The sequence below is a fragment of the Propithecus coquereli genome, unplaced genomic scaffold (genome assembly GCF_000956105.1).
Source record: "Propithecus coquereli isolate 6110/MARCELLA unplaced genomic scaffold, Pcoq_1.0 Scaffold163, whole genome shotgun sequence".
NCBI lineage: Eukaryota > Metazoa > Chordata > Mammalia > Primates > Indriidae > Propithecus > Propithecus coquereli.
The window spans coordinates 3,421,077-3,441,382 of NW_012140858.1; positions in this window are offsets into that span (position 1 = coordinate 3,421,077).

Genomic DNA, 20,306 nt, shown 5'->3' on the forward strand with positions numbered 1-20,306 from the left:
GGTTCTGGAGCCTGTTGGCCTTGAGACAGGAGCGTGCATCGTTGGCTGCCCTGATTCTCAGGCCTTCGGACTCGAGCTGAAACTACAACATAAGCCCATCAGCTCTCCTCCGTCTCCAGCCCGCTGACTACACATCATAGGGCTTCTCAGCCTCAGTAATTGTGTGAGCCAATTCTTTATAATAAATCTCTTTACATATATGTTACAGATATACACATATCTCCTATTGGTTCTTCTTCTCCAGAGAACCTTCGCTAACACAGGCTGTGAATTCAGTGATAGCAAGAATCTCTCTGTGCCTCAGCTTCCCCATCCTTAGAGCCCAGGGAAGGGCTGGCGTTCAGTCCCTCTTTGTTGAAGGCAGGAACACCTGAGTGAGACGGGGGTCTCCGTGACACAGCCATGGCCTTGAACCCACAGCTCTTCCAAAGCCCTAAAGGCAGCGCTCAGACGATCTGTGAAGTTGGTGACATTAACTTTTGGGATTCGCTCTCCTGTCAGCGTCCTCCTCTCTGCCCTGGTGGGTCTTCCGGCTCCCAGCTCCCCAACCCGTTCTCTGGTGGGGACGCACGCCATAAGCGAATCCACACCGATGCGTGAGTGATGGGGAGAAGGTGCTTTCAGGGGGTGAAGAGCCACCGGTGACGCCAAACATTCTGCTGCTGCTTGACCTGCGGCGGGAACTCAGCGGCTGTTACCTGGGATTACTGAGTGGCGCTGGCGTCTCCAGAGAAAGGTACCAGCCCCATCTCACAGCAGCGGCTGCGGCAGCTCGGAGCTGAGGGGAGGGTACGCAGGGCACGCAGCCCACCGGGGGTGGAGCTGGGGCTCGCCACCGCGGGGGTGGAGCTGGGGCTCGCCACCGTCTGTGGGACTCCAGACCCCATGCTTTCCCCAAAGACCTCTCGTGGCTGACTGGGTCATGTCCCCCCATCACTTCTTCCTCCCGTGCTAGAATTGCACATCCTCACATCGGCCGCGGCTTCCCCGTGGGCAGAAGGCTCCTCTTCATCCCGTGACTTGGGCTCGGCCATGTGACTTGATTGGCCAATGGCATGTTAGCGGGTGTGACGTGTGCAGAGGCCATCAATGTGTGGCAGGGTTCCGCTTGGCCGCCTGTGTGCTCTGCTCCGCCCTGAGAAGAACACACCCGGAGCAGCTGCTGGTCCAAGGAGCAGATGGGATCCAACCCAAAGCCTGCAGGCCAGTCAATCTACAGCCTTATGAGGAAAAAAAAAATAAATGCTTATGGTCGCAAACACTGAGTTTGGAGTGGTCTGTTACGTAGCATTAGTGCAGCGATCGCTGACTGACGCCCTTCCCTAAATGAGTATTTTTTTTAAATGGCTCAAGTGGAGGGACGTGGGGACAACTACAGTGTTTGGGTCCCTGGAAAGAGTGCGAAGGACATTACTGGTCCCGGGTTTCCCTTTCCCCCTGGCTTGTGGGAAACCTTCCAACCTTGGGGAAATTAGTCAGGGCCGTGTTACTGATGACATCTCTGGCTTATGGAATACAAGCAGTGGTGCCACGCTGTGCTCTCAGGCTGCGGCAGAGTCACTCAATGCGCTCCCGTGGTTTCTGCTTCCCCTGCCACTGTGGTCCTGGAGGGGGCCTCAGATGGAGGTGGCAGCCACAGACCAAAGCAGCCTGTGTCACAGTTATTGCACTGGGACCACAGCGAATGTTCACGAGCAAGAAATAAACTTTTGTAGTGGTAAGATATAGAGATTTGAGGACTTCATTCCTGCATCACCCAGACAATTGTGACCAATACACAGAGTAAGGGAAAGACGCCGAAAAGGGCGGCCATTGCAACCTGCTCAGGACCCCAATTCAGTTCTCCCCAGTTGGGGAGAAAGGCTCTAAGATGAATTGCTTCAAGATCCAGGAACACCCATCGCCCCTCTTCCTCAGTTTCCTCAGTGGTCACATGGGGGTCCGCTGGCCCTTCCCTAGGGGCATGCGCTGGTGCCCTCCTGTGATGCAAATCTGTTCCGTGGGATCCCACCCTGGGAGGGACACGCTGGTGTCAGCAGGCAGGGCTCTGGGTGCGGGAGGTGTGACTTCATTGGCTTTCATGAGGTCTCTTTATGCAGAAGCCGGGATCTTCAGGCTGGCTGCAACACTTGACAAACTTGTAAATATGCATTCGGAGTCCCCCACTGCCCAGTCTTTCTGTGAAATCTGCAGCACGAAGCCAGGTCCAGAGAACAGAGATTTTTGATCAGGCCATAGGAAGTCACTTTCCTCATTTTTGAAGTGCAATGCCTGTCTTTGTCCTGCTGACTTTTGGTCAATGTTAAGAACTGAGAGGGAGAGAGAAAAATTGGACTTACGAGTACTTTGCCAGGTACACAGAGATGAACATAGCAGAGATCCTGGTCTCTCCTTGCTAGTGAGCCAATCAAATAACGAGATGAGAGATGACCCGCCCCCCCCCCAAGGTAGGAGAGTGACAGTTGTGGGGTGGCAGAGAGAGAGAGAGAGAGAGAGAGAGAGAGAGAGAGAGAGAAGGGTCAGCAGGAGAATCAGGGAGGACTTTCTGGAGGAGGCGTAGTTGTAACAGGTTCTGAGGGGCAGGTAGAATGCCCACAGGAAGACTGGGAGCAGCATGAAAAAATGCACCGATAGCACCTTGGTGAGCACGGTGAACAGCAAGGAGGCTGGTCTGGCTGTGTTGGAGGAGGGGTAACCGTGCTATCCTTGCCTCTGCTGCTGGAATATGCTGCAGGAATTCAGAGCAGATGTTTTATATACGTAACCTAAACATTTGTACCCCCATAATACGCTGAAATAAAAAAGAAAAAAAAAGAGCAGATGCTCTAGGCAGACCAACCTGCCTTTACGTCCTGGCACCATCACTTCTTTCCGCGTGAGTTTAACAAGACATTTCACTTCTCTGAACTCTGGTTCGTTCACCTGTAAAGCTGGGATAATAATACCTACCTTAAAGAGTTGTCATGAAGATAAATCCGTGTGCAGTAGGTAAAGGCCTTAGTCCTGTGACATGCGTTTTGCACCCCATGCAGGGTAGTGAAGGACGATGGCCTGGTCCCGGAGATGGACTGACACAGGAGAGGTGGATCTGGTGTATCCCAGCTGGCCGTGCCCCTCTGAGTGGCTGGTAAACCCCGTGTTGAGCTCTGGAAATCAGGCTTCTAGAATCAGGAGGTTCTGGGTTAGAGTCTTAGCTCTGCCACTTCCTACCTGTGTGACCCTGTTCTGAAACCTCCCAGAGCCTGTGTCCCCTCCTCTATAAAATGGAGGTGCATTAGAATCATGCTTGCAAGGACTGGGTCACTCTGTGTGATCTTGAGAAAAGGAGGCTTACTGTAAGGACACACGTGGATTGGAGGGCATCAGGATTTGTGGACAAGTTGGGGACAAGCTTCCGTTTCACGGTCTCTTCCATTCTCCTTCCTTCCTTCACTCCCTACTGGTTTGGTCCTGAGGGAGGCAGGGATTGGAACTCGACTGGGCGGGAGACTTTGGGCCTGCCGCGTCATAGGTGGCCAGGCTATGTGTGGGCCTCTGTGGCTCGGGTGCCTCCCTGGACCAATCAGTGGCTCCCTGCGCACAGGAAGGCCTGAGTTGCTTTCCCCAGCAGGGGCTGTGGAAGGGCGGCTCGGCTGTTGGGTAGCGCAGACCCAGTGTGGGGATATTAATGTTCCTCTCACAATGTCCTCCTGAGAATCCAGTGAACCAGCAAAGTCACCAGTCCCGATCCTGACCGTGTAAGGGTTGGGGAGGGTTTGAGCAGTTCAGCCCCCAGGGACACAGACCTGAAAAGAGACTCAGCATGACCAAGAGAAACAAAATCAGCATCCCTGGCAGAAAGGAGAGATGGGGCTTGTCCTTGGAAGCAGACCCTGGGAGTCCCCAAAAGGACATGAGAACAGGTGGTTGGGAGCAGCGTGGATTAGGGAGGTGCTGCCAGACCAAGTTTGAGAGGTCTGGATTTTAATCCCAGCTCTGCTAGAGACTTGCTGTGTGGACTTGGCTTGGTTCCTTAACCTCTCTGGACCTCTCAGTTCCTGCAGGTGTAAAGTGGTTATAACTACACCTGTCTAACTTTCTTCCACGGCTGTTACATAGGCTATGCATTTAGCTCTAAGGTCACTGATGAGACATAGTGGTAGGAGGGTAGAAACCAGATCCCCGTACTACAGAGACGGACACTCAGGGCAGAAGATAAGCAGTGCTGTTTAGGACGTGCTGTCTGAGCCTGTGCCATGTACAGAGTCCTGGGCCAGCCATAGTGGCCGGCAAGGTGGCCCATCTACACTCCTTAGTGCAGCCAGAAGGGCCTTTCCAAGATGCACATTGGATACTGTCATTCACATTCCTGAAACCAAAAGACTGGTAGAATCTTTCAGGACAAGTTAGAAATATTTATCAAGAGCCTTAAAAAGACACCTATATAGGGTCCAGGTAAGAGCCCAGGTTTTGGAGTAAGACCTCCTTATCCTCGAAACCCTGCTCTGATCCTTACCTGTGGCCTGATCCACTCACATCAGCTCTCTGAGCCTCCATCATCTTCCTTCCAAAACATTCCTCCCCCAGTGGCTGCCTTGAAGAAATCTTGTGAAGTTTAAAAGACATAATACAAAGTATATGTCTGGCTTATGGTAAGCATTTAACAATCGTGGATGCTATTATTATTATTATTATTGTTGGTAATATAGCACATTGAAGACATTTTAGCATTTTAACAAGTGGCATCTTAACAGTGGCAGAATCCCTTTTCAGGAGGAACCATCTCTGTTTGGGGAAATGCCCCGTGGAGTCCCCTGGGAAAGAGGGTGTCAGAGGATGGGGGAGCTGTTCCGTCTGAGGCCCGAGGAGGCATTTGTGGTTCTGTGTCTGGGAGAGAAGAGGGGAGAGGCGGGACAAGGGAGGGTGCACAGAGAAGGAAAGGTGTTGAGATGGGGAAAGGTGAGTGAAACCCGCTATCGGGGGCGGGGGGGGGCTGGGCCAGCGTCCCCATGGGGAAGCCTCCTGGTCCCCTTTCATATTCTAACCTGTCCTCCACATAAGTGCCTCCTCCCTTCTCCCCACTTCCTGGACTTAGGAATGCCTGCCGTGGTCATCAGTGCTCTGGGGTTATGTTGTGACAGGAGAATGGTGGGTTGGAGCTCTAGGCCTGGACAGAGCTTCACGACCAGCCTACGTGATGAAGATCAGAAACAGCAGGGACAGCCCAGCCCTGGGATCTCGCTGAATCTTGAGCCAGGCTCTGGGCTGGGCAACCCCCCCCCCCTAACCCCCTTGGGGGAATCAAACCAAGTTAATCCTGGGTTCCACTGGTATATCTGCGGCAATAGCAATAATACCTATGTTATTGAATCCTTGAATGTGCAGGCTCTGAGCCAAGAACCCTACACACCTCCCTCTACTCAGTCCTCATAACAGTCCTCACGAAAAGCAAAGGCCAGAGTTTGAGTGACTTGTCTGAGTCATAGAGCTTGTCAGTAGGGAGAACAGATCCAAGTGTTGGCGAGATGGCTTCAGAGCTGGCCTTGTCAGCCACTACAGTGAGCTGGAGCCAGTTCTGTGAATGGACGGACAGGCAATGTTACAAAGACAGAAAGCCAGAAACAGGTGCAAGGGTGTGATTTTATACATATCTGTATAAATTTTTTATATGATAACTATCATTTCCATGGGCAAAAGATTGGGTACAACTGAACCCAACTGGTTACTGGGAAAAAATCAAATTAGCTTATATCACATGCTAAAAAAATAAATCCCAGATGCTTATAAGATTTAAATGTAAACAAATAAATAATCATAAATGTGGAATAATTTGATCTTCACTTTGTAAGATTATTCTAAACGTATGTAGGAAGATAAAAACCATGAAAGAAAAAAATTGATATAGTTAACTGAAGAAATTTTTGAAAATTCCATAAGGCAAGAATACCTAAACAAATCTGAAAGTCTAATAATAAAATGGTCAGAATATTTGCAATATAGATGGCAAAGAGCCAAGACCTTATTGAAAATTAATAAGAACAAAGATGAAAGGGTAAGGGATGTGAAAAGGCAATTCAAAAAATATGTGGCCAATAAGTGTATAAAAATATTGACTTTTGCTAATAATAAAATAAATTTGGATAAAATAATCCTTTCTTCTCGCATTGTCTTATCCATTTTGTGCTACTATAACAGAATACCACAGAATGAGTAATTTATAAAGAACGAACACTTATTTCTCATGGTTCTAGAGGCCAGGAAGTCCAATACCAAGGCGCTGGCACCTGGTGAGGGCCTTCTTGCTGCAACATCCCAGAGCAGAAGGCGGAAGGGTGAGAGAGTGCTCATGAGAGAAAGAAGGGGGCTGAACTCATCCTTTTATAAGGAGTCCATTCCCACCGTAACAAACTCACTCCCACTCCCATAATAATGGCATTGACCCATTCATGAAGGCAGAGCTCTCGTGGCCTAATCACCTCTTAGAGGTCCCACCTCTCAACACTGTTTCATTGGGGATTAAGTTTCCAACACATGAACTTTGGGGGACACATTCAAACCATAGCATTCACCAATAGTACAAAATTGAAAATACTTGGTATTGGTTAGCATAGATAGAAATGAGAACTTTCAGGCTGAGAGAAAATTACTGGTACAACCACTCTGTGGGTAAATGAAACAGATGTGTCAAAAGTCCTAAAACCACACCGACCTCTGTCAGCCAGCAATGGTACTACTACAACTTTATCCTGAGGAGGTAATTATGGATGTATGCAGATATTCAGCAACAAGAATATACATTGCCGTGGTTTGTTTTTTATGATGAGAAGATAAATGAAAACAACCTAAATGCCTACAAATAGGTAAATATGGGCTATCCACACAACAGAATAAATACTCAACAGCCATTAAAATTGACAGTGTAGATCCAGTCTTAATAACAAGAAAAGTTGTTCTAACTTTATTATTTAGATAAAGAAAGCATATTACAAAATGTAAAGGTGTACAAAATGTGAAAAGTATGACTATTTTGGGAAAAAAAACCCAGAATCTACACATATAAACTTGCAAAGGAAAAATCTAGAATACGTATACTAAAATATCAATGTAACTGTCTGGGAAGTGGGATTTCTGGTGACTTAGTTGCTTTTGTTTTTGCTTTTTTGGGCTCTCTCTTTTTTTTACTTATTGTTATTTTTACTCTAAAATATCTCATTTGTCTATAAAATATATGTAGACCAATGAAAGTAACAAATAGAGTTACTTTGATTTGCAGGATGCAGACATAGCAGTCCTCGTAGGGAAATTCATGACTTTAAGCAATGTTATCATCAAAAAGAGAAGAGCAAGAAACTTTATGTACTAGAAAAAGAACAAAAACAAGCCAAAAGAAAAGGGTAAAAATACTATAATGATAAAGATTAAAGTTGAAGTAAATAAATTAGAGAACAACAACAACACAAAACCCCCAGTGGAACTGATCAATAAAACCAAGAGCTAGCTCTTTAAAAGGACCAATAAAATATACAAACCTCTGTCAAATCCAATCAAGGGGGAAGAGAACACATAAACAAAATGAGAAGGGGCATAACCTCCCATACAAAAAGGATTAACACACCACACACAGTTTCATATTGAAACATTAGAATCATCTTCATGAAAAGGAATCATTTTCAACAAATCCATAAACTACCATGGGCTTCCAAATATGCACCTAATTCGTATGACAAAAATCAGCCACCAAGGGAAGCCCAGGGAGAAGGAACTCCTTCCTGTCAAAGGGTTCTGAGAGCCAACTTTCCTTTCCTCACGACCACATACAAATTAATTAAATAAGTAAATCGAAAAGGAAACTTCTGCCAGTAGCTCGATCAAGCATGTCAGGATTGGCCTCAAAATGTTATTAAGACACGTCAGGGCTGCTGGGTGAGATGACATCATTTGACAGAGGCTGTGATTTTCCTCCAAGCCACAAGCCAGCTCAAGGGTTTCTGCGGGGCTTCTGAAGTCACGCGTGGCCTCTTTTGCTTGGCAAAGCTTCACCCCTTGGAGCTTGCTTCTAGGCGAGGCTTGTGTATCCACGCACACTGAACTTCTGGTCAAGTTCCAGCCTTTGAGACAGAGCCTTCTTCTCACAGACCCTGCTCTGAGGATCCTGATAAAATGGTCTCTCCTCGGGGACATCGGCTTCATGAACCTGTGCCCTGAGTACCTTGTCATGTTTGTGGATAAAAGTAAAAATTGAAGAGTGTGGCCATTTCCTTGTACGTTCTTTGCTCTGACAGTTTCTAACTTAATCTGGATCCTCTGTAAACATGAACAGATGTTCATAATCATAACTGCAGAGTAAGTCTTAAAGTATGTCTTTTTTAACATCCATTTACAGGAAACAAGTGTAGACACCAAAACCCAGTGATGGTGATCAGATGTTACCTAAGTATGTAGACTACTGCCCACCACATCATACTTGTTGGGAGGGGAAATAATAATATGTCACAAACCATTTTTATTTAACAAAGACTAATTTCAAAATACAGCACCAGAAAGGAAATCAAAGGGAAAATATGAGTTAGAGAGACCATGTTTAACATCCTCCCCCAAAACTCATTTAATTCCAGGGCATCTGAGTTAAGAACTTGGATCATTTTGTATCCCACATTTCAGCCCAGCCAGGGACACCTGCCCGGACCCACAGGGTGTGGAAGCTGATAGAGACTGGGAAGATACATCTCTGCTGTATAGACAAGAACACAGAAACCCACTCAACTCTTCAATGAATTAATACAAACCACATCCCACAGGCACTTTGCAGGGCTCAGGTTGGGTCCTGGGTGTGTTGATCAGGGTTCTCCAGAGAAACAGAATCAATAAGGTAGAGATGTGTGTGTGTGTGTGTGTGTGTGTGTGTGTGTGTGAGAGAGAGAGAGAGAGAGAGAGAGAGAGATTTTAAGGAATCAGCTCATGCAATTAGGAGACTGGCAAATCCAAAATCTGCAGGTTAGACGAGCAGGCTGGAGACCCAGGGAAGAACTGATGTTGCAGCTTGAGTTCAAAGAGAGTTGTGGAGGCAGAATTTCCTTTTCCTTGGGGGTCCTCAGGCTGTTTTTTCTTAAGGCTTTCAACTGAATGCATGAGGCCCACTCACGTTAGGGAGGGTAACCTGCTTCACTCAGTCTAATTGTGTAAATGTTGATCTCATCTAAAACATCCTTTCACAGCAACATGCAGATTGGTGTTTGACCAAGTATCTGGGCACCGTGGCCAGGTTGACACATAAAATGAACCACGACTCTGAGCTGGGGACATGCGTGCAGAGGGCGTGCAGGTGAGCACTCTTGGAGCAACACCTGGGGAGTGAGGGAACCAGGGCGGAGCAGAGAGGAAAGCCAGGCGGCAGGCAGGCACAACAGAGGCCTCAGCCGACCGCACCAGGAGCTTGGAAGCTGGTTGTCTCTTGTTCCCATTGAATCAAGGCAGGCTGGGCCATTATCCCCTTGCACAGACCAATCACTAGATGGGGGCTGCCCCCAGGGAGGGACATGTTTTCAGAGTACTTGATCTGAATGTGTTCTCCAAAAGTCGTATGTTGAAGCTTAATCATCAATGTGGGAGTATGAAGAGGCGGGGCCTTTAAGAGGAGATTAAGTCACGAGGGCACAGCTGTCGTGGATGGGATTAGGACCCTTATAAAAGGGCTTGAGGGAGTGGGTTCATTCTCTTCTGCCCTTTTGCCATGTGAGGACGCAGCAACAAAGTGCCATCTTGGACGCAGAGAGCAGCCCTCGCCAGACATTGAGTCTGCCGGCAGCTTGATTCGGGACTTCCTAGCCTCCAGAACTGTCAGCAATCAATTCCTGCCCTTTGTAGATTACCCAGTTTAAGGTGTTTCGTTATAGCAGCACAAACTAAAAACAGAGATACTCTGAATTGAGAGCCATCAGTCCCCAACTATCCCCGCACCGCGGGGCACGAGTGCCTCCAGCTGGAAGGAGGGCTTGGGTGATATGCCACAGTGTCTACTGCACAGACAGCATCTCACTTTATCCCTCACAGAACCTTGTAACGTGGGCATGATTGTCCCCACTCTACAGATGAGGAAACTGAGGCTCAGACCAGTGGAATAACTTGCTAAAGCTGGCAATTGGGGTCCCGGATTCCAGTCCGAGCCTGACAGGCTGTAAATTAGTCCAAGCTGTTCAATAGCTCAGCTTCAGGATGTGGACTCCTGTCTTGGGTTTACCTATGACAGAAACTGCCATGTGGGGGATTTATATTCCCCCTGGTTGGACTGGGGGGCGTCACACTTGACAGCTGGATGGCGGGACACGCATAGCTGATACTTCACAGGGATTTTTCCACTTGATCCCTCCAGGGGCTCTATGAGGTAGAAACTATTATTAACGTTAGCTGACGGTGAGAAAACTGGCACAGAGGGGTTAAGTAGCTTTCCTGGACTCTCACTGCTGCTAAGTGGTGTGACCAGAGTTTGAACCCAGACCAGCTGAATCCAGCGTCCAGGCTTTGAACCTCTAAGCCCTACCAAGCACCTCAAGTGAAGGATTATAGGTGCTCAGTGGGAAGCAATTGGGAGGGGTTGGAAGACACAGGGAGGACTTCCTGGGGGAAGTGGCACGTAATCAAAGAAAGCAACAGTGAAGAAGGATTGGACATCCACTTGACTCAGGCTCGGATTCAGGGTAGAATGCGGACGGGCAGGGAGACTGGAGAGGGATTACGGACGACAGCTCTGCAGAGGCAAAGGCAGGGAGCTGGGACCTGAATATAAAGAGCGTTGGGTACAATGAGAAAAATGAGCCAATTGGTGCAGGCCTGAGACGGCCTGAGACGCTGGCAGGGCGCCTGGCCTGCCATCCCCAGCGCCTCCATCACTGCTTGTTGCTTAGCCCCGGAACATAGGAGGAATGTTTTCTCCTCCTTGGCTCCCTCCAGGGCTTTGGCGGCTGACACACTGACCCACATCACAGGCAACTGCACGATCCGTTGCAACCTCCTTGGCAGGGCCTGCTGGCTCCGTGGCCGCCTTCGCTGAGTCTTCCACTTGGGTGGGCAGACAGGAAGCCGTCCGGGCCGAAGAGCTGCGCTGCTCAATTGACCGAGCGTGTCTGGCCCCTTCCACTGACGTTTCCTCTGAGCCTGGGCCCTGCTCTGGAGGCCTCCACTGCCCCTGTGTCCATGCCAGGACAGATGAGATGATTCTTCTGGACCCCATGGGCTGCCTCCTGATGAGGCAGTGTGTGTGCGTCACCCCCGCAACCCCCAAGACTCCTCATGGTCTGTGCCCTGGGGTCTACAGACTGGCCATAGAGGTGGTGGCTTCTGGAGAAGGTGACTCTTGATGGGATGGATAAGATTGAAAGTGGTAAAGGAAAGAAATAAATGAAGGGAACAGAGAACAAAGTGAGCAAGGTATCTATGTTGGCCAACAGTCAGTCACTCACATATTCAATCAACAAACACTTCTTGCAGACCTACTGAGGCCAGGTGATTTACAGGAAGGAAAGCACATCAGTCTGGCTCTAAGGAGTGGCAAACTAATGCTATACCTCTCTCCTCCTAGATGTTCCCCAGGTAACACCATCTCCACGTGGCCCAAACTGACCTCACTGTGTTCATCTCCTCCTTTTGGACTCCCTGTCCCCACGAATGACACCACTGGAAACCCAACTGCTCCAGCCAGCTAACTGGGCCATCTCTTGGTTTCTCTCTCCCTCACTGCCCACATCCAGCCCTTCGACCCCTCCTGTCGAGCTGCCCCTCTGACAGCTGTTCTCCATGGCTCTGCCTCAGCTGTGGCAATGGCCTGTCACCTCTGGCTTGGGCCTCCACAGCGGCCTCCCAGCTGGTGTCTGTGCTTTCACTCTGGCCTCCCTCCTGTCCATTCTCTGCACCGTGATCAGAGGCATCAAGTTGGTTTTGGCATTTTGATACTCAGAATCCTTCACTGTTTCCCCCACCGCCCTCAGGACAAAGCATCCAAAGCCCTATGCTATGGACTGAATTGTGCCTTTCTGCAAAATGCATATGTTGAGGCTATAACCCCCAATGCGGTAGGGTCTTTAGGAGGTAATGAAGGTTAAATGAGCGCATAAGGGTGGGGCCCCAATCTGATGGGATTGGTGTCTTTATAAGAGGAGGAGACACCAGAGAGCTTGCTCTCTGCCATGTGAGGACACAGTGAGAAGGAGACCGTCTACAAGCCAGGAAGAGAGCCCTCACTAGAATACGAATTGCCTGGAACCTTGAGCTTAGACTTCCCAGCTTGCAGAACAATGAGAAAATCAATGTCCATTGTCTAAGCTTCCCAGTCTGAGGTATTTTCTCAGAGTGGCCAAGCAGACTAATACGCTCTGTGCTATCTGTCCCCTGCCGACTCCACCCAGCTCATTTCTCTCCGTTTGGGCTATGATCAGAGCTGTTCTTCCTGGAAAGCTGCTCCGAACCCGTGCAGGGGATGCATTTGCGCCACCCTCCCGCGCCCCCACCTCCACCTGCAGCTGAAGCTGGAGTGGGCGGTTCCCATGCCCCTGTCCTATGGGATTCCACCTCAGGTGCCCGTAGGAGTTCCCGGGGTCTTGGCCCTACCCTTCCATCCTTTGGAAGGACAATTCTGAGGCACATTCTGAACGATTCTTCAGTCTTCTCAAAGTGAGCACCGGTTGCCCCCAGGTGCACCCAGCTCAATTCCACATCGGCTTCCGTCCTTCCCTCCTCACACCTGTCCTGAGATTACTGCTCAAACCCGCTCCCTGCTCCCAAGTCCTCGCCTTGGGCTGTGCTGTCGGAAGACCCAAACCAAGACACCTCTCATCTCGTCCAAACGGAAGCACATGCCCTTCTGTGTTTTCCCCCTTAAGCCACATGCCCTTCTGTAGTGTAATTTTCTGTCTTGGTGTCCACCACCCCTGCTTCCGTGTGAGCTGGAACAGAGACGGGACCTGGCTGTTCTGGTCCCAGCGGCACACAGCAGGTACCCCAGCAGGTGTCGTGGAATAAATGAACAGGAAGCAGGGTGTGCATGACAAAACACTCAACAAACTGGGAATGCAAGGGAACTTCCTCAACATGAAAAAGGGCATTTTTGAAAAACCCACAGCGAACATCATATTCAATGCTGAACAACTGAAAGCTTTTCCCTGAAGATCAGGACGAAGACAAGGATGGCCCACTCTTGCCACTTCTATTCAACACTGTACTGGAGGTTCTAGCCAGGGCAATTGCTTTTCTTTTGTTTTTTGAGTTTTATTTTCCCAGTGTGAAAAGGATTAATTATTTTTCTTTATCTTTTAAATCAACAAAAATTATATATTTATGGTGTACAACATGTTGTTTTGAAATAAGCATACGTTGTGGATTGGCTAAATCAAGCTAATTAAAATATACATTACCTCCCATACTTATTTGTTGGTGGAGAGAACACTTCAAATCTACCCTTAGTGATTTTCAGGTATACAATACATCGTTATTAACTATAGTGACCATGTTGTACAATAGATCTCTTGAAAGGGCAGTTTCTTAAAGGAAATAAAAGGCATCCAGATTGGAAAGGAAGAAGTAAAATTGTTTATATTCACAGATGATGTGATCTTCTATATAGGAAATCCTAAAGAATCAACAAAAGACTATTCAACCTAATAAACAAATTCAGCAAAGTTATGGGACAAAAGTTCAACATGTAAAAATCCTTTGTATTTCTTTCTTTTTTTTTTTTTTTTTTTGAGACAGAGTCTCACTGTGTTGCCTGGGCTAGAGTGAGTGCCGTGGCGTCAGGCTAGCTCACAGCAACCTCAAACTCCAGGGCTCGAGCGATCCTCCTGCCTCAGCCTCCCGAGTAGCTGGGACTACAGGCATGCACCACCATGCCCGGCTAATTTTTTCTGTATATTTTTAGTTGTCCAATTAATTTCTTTCTAGTTTTAGTAGAGACGGAGTCTCGCTCTTGCTCAGGCTGGTTTCAAACTCCTGAGCTCAAACAATCCGCCCGCCTCGGCCTCCCAAAGAGCTAGGATTACAGGCGTGAGCCACCACGCCCGGCCCCTTTGTATTTCTATATCCTAGCAAAGAACAATCCAAAAAAGGAAATCAAGAAAACAATGGGACATTTAAAATACCATGAGAAAGAATAAAACACTAAGGAATAAATTTAACCAAGGAGGTACAAGACTTGTTGTACACTGATAACTATAAAATACTACTGAAAAAAATTAAAGAAGATCTATATCAATGGAAAAACATCCCATATTCATGGATTGGAAGATTTAATGCTGGTAAGATGGTAATACTCCTTGAAGCAATCTGCAGATTCAATGCAATTCCTATCCAAATTCCAGTAGCCTTTTGCAGAAACGGAAAAGCCTATCCTCAGATTCATATGGATTTGCAAGGGATCCTGAACACCCAAAACAATTTTGAAAAAGAAGACCGAAGTTGGAGAACCCACGCTTCCTAATTTCAAAACATATTACAAAGCTACATAATCAAAACAGTGTGTCACCATCAAAAATGTAGATTCATATAAATCAATGGAATAGAATTGAGAGGCCAGAAATAAACTCATACTATGGTCACTTAATTTTTGACAAGGATACCAAGACCCCATTCCTTGAGGGAAAGAATAGGCTCTTCGACAAATGGTGCTGGAACAACTGGTCCCAAAATGGAAAAAAAAAAAAAAAGTTAAACACATATACAAAAATTAACTCATAATGAGTCAAAGACCTAAACATAAGAGCTAAAACTGTAACTCTTAGAAGCAAACAGGGGTAAATCTTCATGAGCTTGGATTTGGTAATGGATTCTTAGATATGACATTAAAAACAGAAGCCAGAAACGAAAAAATATAGATAAATCGGACTTCATCAAAATTAAAAACTTTTGTGCATCAAAAGATAATATCAAGAAAATGAAAAGACAACTTACATAATGGGACAAAATAATTGCAAATTGTATATCTGACAAGGAAATTGTATCCAGAATATATAAGGAACGCATTAAACTCAACAATAAGGAGATAACCAAATTTAAAAATGAGCAAGGGACTTGAAAAGATTTTCAACATCATCAATCATCAGAGAAATGAAAATTAAAACAATGAGATATTACTTTATGCCCACTAGGATGGCTATAATAATAATAATAACAACAATAATAATAATAAATGGAAAATAACAAGTGTTGGCAAGGATGTAGAGAAATTGGAATCTTTGTACATTGCCGGTTGAAATGTGAAATGGTGCAGCCACTGTAGAAACAGCTTGACTATTCTTTAGAAAGTTAAACACAGAATTACCATATGGCTCAGCAATTCTGCTCCTAGATATCTACCTCAAAGAATTGGGAAAGTATTCAAACAAAAACTTGTACATATGTCCATAGCAACACTATCCACATTGCTAAAAGGTGGAAACAACTCAAATGTCCATCACCTGATGAAGGGATAAACGACATGTGATCTCTCCCTACAAGGAAATATTATGCAGCCATACAAAGGAATTGAGTTCTGATCCATGCTGCAACATCAGTGCATCCCCAAAACATTGTGCTAAGTGAACAAAGCTAGACACAAAAAAGATCACATAATGCATGATTCCATTTGTGTGAACCATTCAGAATAGGTAAATCGTAGGGACAGAAGCCAGACTGGTGGTTACCAGGGGATTGGGAGTGGCTGCGATGGGTATAGGGTTTCCCTTTGGGGTGATGAAGTTGTTTTGGAACTAGATAGATAACGATGGTTGCACAACATTGTCAATGTATTAAATGTAACTGGACAATACACTTTAAAATGGTGAATTTTACATTAAGGGAATTTTACCTTTTTTTTTTTCCAGTAAACAGCATTTTGTTTTATGACACTCTGTGATAATACAATAAATATACAAAACTGCCAACCCACTGAAAACATGCAACATTAGAGGGACAAATGGAGAGCATTTATATAGAACCATGACTGTCATCATGACAGCAGTGCAGTATCACTGACAAAATATACAAACATCCTCAGATAAATAATCCAAGTCCCAAATTACAAATCACCGAACAATGATTTTCCAGTGTTCAAACTTTGGCTTGAAATAAAATAGCCACATTTAATATTGCAAACTGAAAAATGACATGATACCTACTATGTGAAGACCATTCATGACTGTAATTTTAGTATTAAATATAAAACACTAACAAATGCCAATCTTTCGCAGAATGAAAATGTAAATATTTACTGATTATTGTTAAGAGAATAGTGAATATAAGAATTTAAAGCTCCTTTCATACCTGATGAAAGGGTGGATCAGCCTGTGGTGCCTACCTTGCACTCGCACGTAAGTCCTACGTGGACAGAGACCCCTCTGCCCCAGCCTTTCATGTTTTCTACAGAGCAGCCACCCGGGCCCTCAGAGGTAGGGCTACCATGCTCTTCAACCCATCTCTGCCCTTCTCTGAAGGGGATGGGGAGTGTCTCACATATTAAATCCTCCATGTCCGTGGGAGTGCCCATCAGAATGTGGCTACAACTGTTGCTCTAGGTTACGATTATTTCTGCCAAAGGTGTTGTATTTATGACTGCAAATATGCTTATGTTCACCATGACTGCAGCACTATTTGCATTCATGCTGATAATTTGAAACTCAATTTATAACAAAAACAAGCATTTTGTTGTGAAATTGTGTTTTAAGGATCCTATAAAGGCTTTTGTGAGATTTATTTTAGTCTAGTAAATGTCTTACTTCAGGGTGAGACTTTAGAACCTTCGAACACTTTATGTGGAAGGATTTGGTTATTAGAAAACTTATAGTCTTTTTAATTTAATGGGGGAAGAATAACAAACTGACTGACTTCCAACAACAATGGATTCCCCGTGTCTGTAATGTCTTTCCATCCTTAATGTGTGGGATGGTGCAAGACTGGGGGGTTACCTGGAAGTTGAGGGACCTGGGTCCCAGGCTACTCAAAGGCTAGATGACTTTAGGCAATTCTCTTCTCCTCTCTGGGCCTCAGTTTTCTCTTTAGAACAACCTAGGGGTTGAATTTTTACATAATAAAATCTTTTGATCCCATATTCCTATACTTGGGAATTTTTCCTGAAGGAAAATTTTAACAAAAGCAGAAAATTACATGTTTGAAACTGTTCAATGCAGTATTATCTACAAAGGCAAAAAATCAGAAGCAACAAAAATATCCCATGAATTGGAAGTAGCTGATACAATTATGGGAAAACTTAAGACAGAATTATAAAGTGACATCAAAAATAGTAATTGCCATGTAGATACTCCCTCCCCCTCAACACCACCAAGACCGGGATGATGCTCATTAAAATGAAACAATGGTTATTTTCGAATGATGGGATTATGGTTGATTTTTTTCTTCTTTATGCTTTTATGTATATTTCACATTTTCTATAATGAACACGTATGATTTTTAGAAACCAGAAAAAACTACCATCCTTGAAAGAGCAATTAATTTTATAAGGAATGCATGACAAAGAAGAAAATACTTAAGTTATAATGTGAAATGAGAAGGAAATAGAACATAAAATGAATATTCAGGTTGCAACTAGTTTGAAATGGTAACAGACCAAATCCCTGAAAATCTCTTTGCCTAATTATCAACCCGTCTAATAACTGATCCTCTAAAAATTCACCTGCATGCCTTTAGGTGTTTTTGTGTCTATTCAGTTATTAATTCTTTTTCATTGTACCACCTTTGTCTTTCCTTTTTTAAAATTTTAATAGATTTAGGGGATACGAGGTGAATTCCATTACGTATGTATATTGTGTAGTGGTGGAGTCTGGACTTTTGGTGCACCCATCCCCCGAGTAGTGTACATTGTACCACACAGGTACTTTTTCATCCCTCCCCCCTGTGAGTCTCCAGTGTCCATTATATCACTCTGCATTTTGCCATCTTTTGACATGTCAAGTATTTTTTATCCGATCGTTTAAGGGCACTTCTGATAATTTTATATTTCTAAGAGTTATTTTAAACACTTGCACCATCCCTTGATTATGGGATTTTTTTTATTCTTGTGTCTGTAATTGTCCCATTTAAAAAAAATGTTACTAATACATTTTTTAACCCTATGTACCCAAAATGGTTTTTTTAAATTTTTAATTATTTTAGGTACATAATAGTTGTATATCTTTACAGGATACATGTGATGTTTTGATACAGGCATACAGTGTGAATGAATCAAACCACATTAAGGTAATTGAGGTATCTCACACCTCAGGCATTTATTATTTCTTTGTGTTAGAAACATCCCAATTCTGCTCTTTTAGTTATTTTGAAGTATATGCTAACATGCTGACTATAGTCACTTCGTTGTGCTATCAAGTATTGTTCATTCTGTCTGAATATCTAACTATCTAACTATATGTTTGCACCCATTGCCCATCCTCACTTTATCCCTCCCTCCCCACTATCCTTCCCAGCCTCTGGCAACCATCATTCTATACTCTGCCTCCATGAGATGAATTGTTTTCAATATTTAGCTCCCATATATGTGTGAGAACATGGAAGATTTGTCTTTCTGTGCTTGGCTTATTTCACTTAACATAAATGTTCTCCAGTTCCACCCATGTTGTTCCAAGTGGCAGGATTTCATTCTTTTGTGGCTATATAATATTCCATTGTGTGTATATACCATAATTTCTTTATCCATTCATCTGCTAGTGGACACTTAGGTTGTTTCCAAATCTTGGCTATTGTGAATTGTGCTAGTAAACGCAGGAGTGCAGATACCTTTTTGATATACTGATTTCCTCTACTTTGGATATATACCCAGCAGTGGGATTGCTGGGTCATATGATAGCTCTATTTTCAGTTTTTTGAGGAACCTCCATACTGTTCTCCACAGTGTTGTACTAATTTACATCCCTACCAACGGTGTACGAGGGTTCCCCTTTCTCCACATCCTCACCAGCATTCATGATTGCCTATCTTTTTGATAAAAGCCATTTTAACTGGGGTGAGATGATATCTCATTGTAGTTTAAATTTGCATTTCTCTGATAACTAAGGATGTCAAGAATTTTTTCATATACCTGTTGGCCATTTTTATATCTTCTTTTGAGAAATGTCTACTCAAATCCTCTGTCCATTTTTTAATCAGATTATTTGATTTCTTCCTGTTGAGTTATTGGAGTTCCTTATGTATTCTAGTTATTAGTCCTTTGTCAGTTTGAAAATATTTTCTCCCATTCTGTGGGTTGTCTGTTTGCTTTGTTGATTGTTTCCTTTGCTATGCAGAAGCTTTTTTAGCTTGATGTGATCCCATTTGTCTAATTTTGCTTTGGTTTCCTGTGCTCTGGGGATATTACTCAAGAAATCATTGCCCCCCAGACCAATGTCCTGAAGCATTTCCCCAATGTTTTCTTTTAGCAGTTTCATAGTTTCAGGTCTTAGATTTAAGTCTTTAATCCATTTTTATTTGATTTTTGTATATGCCAAGAAATGAAGGTTTAGTTTCATTCTTCTGCATATGGATATCCAGTTTTCCAAGCATTATTTATTAAAGAGACTGTCTTTCCCTTACTGTATGTTCTTGGCAACTTTGTTAAAGATAAATTCATTATAGATGTGTGGAATTATTTGTGGGTTCTCTATTCTATTCGATTGGTCTATGTGTCTGTTTTTACGCCAATACCATGCTGTTTTGGTTATTACAAATCTGTAGTATAATTTGAAGTTAGGTAATGTGATTCCTCTGGTTTTGTTCTTTTTGCTCAGGATGGTTTTGGCTATTCTGGGTCTTTTGTGGTTCCATATAAATTTTAGGATTATTTTTTCTATTTCTGTGAAGAATGTCGTTAGTATTTTCATGGGGATTGCGTTGAATCTGTAGATTGCTTTGGGTTGTATGGACATTTTAATAATATTGATTCTTCTAATCCACAAGCATGGGATATCTTTCCATTTGTGTGTGTGTGTGTCCTCTTCAATTTCTTTCATCAATGTTTTATAGTTTTCATTATAGAGATCTTTCACTTCTCTGGTTAACTTTATTACTAGGTATTTTATTTTATTTGTAGCTATTGTAAATGGGATTACTTTCTTGATTTCTTTTTCAGATTTTTTTACTACTGGCATATATAAATGCTACTGATTTTTGTATGTTGATTTTGTATCCTGTAAACTTATTGAATTTGTTTATCAGTTCTAATAGTTTTTTGTGGAATCTTTAGGTTTCTCTAGAATCTAGGTACAAGATCCTATTGTCTGCAAACAAGGATAATGTAATTTCTTCCTTTGCAGTTTGGATGGCCCTTTATTTCTTTCTCTCGTCTGAATGCTCTAGCTAGAACTTCCAGCACTATGTTG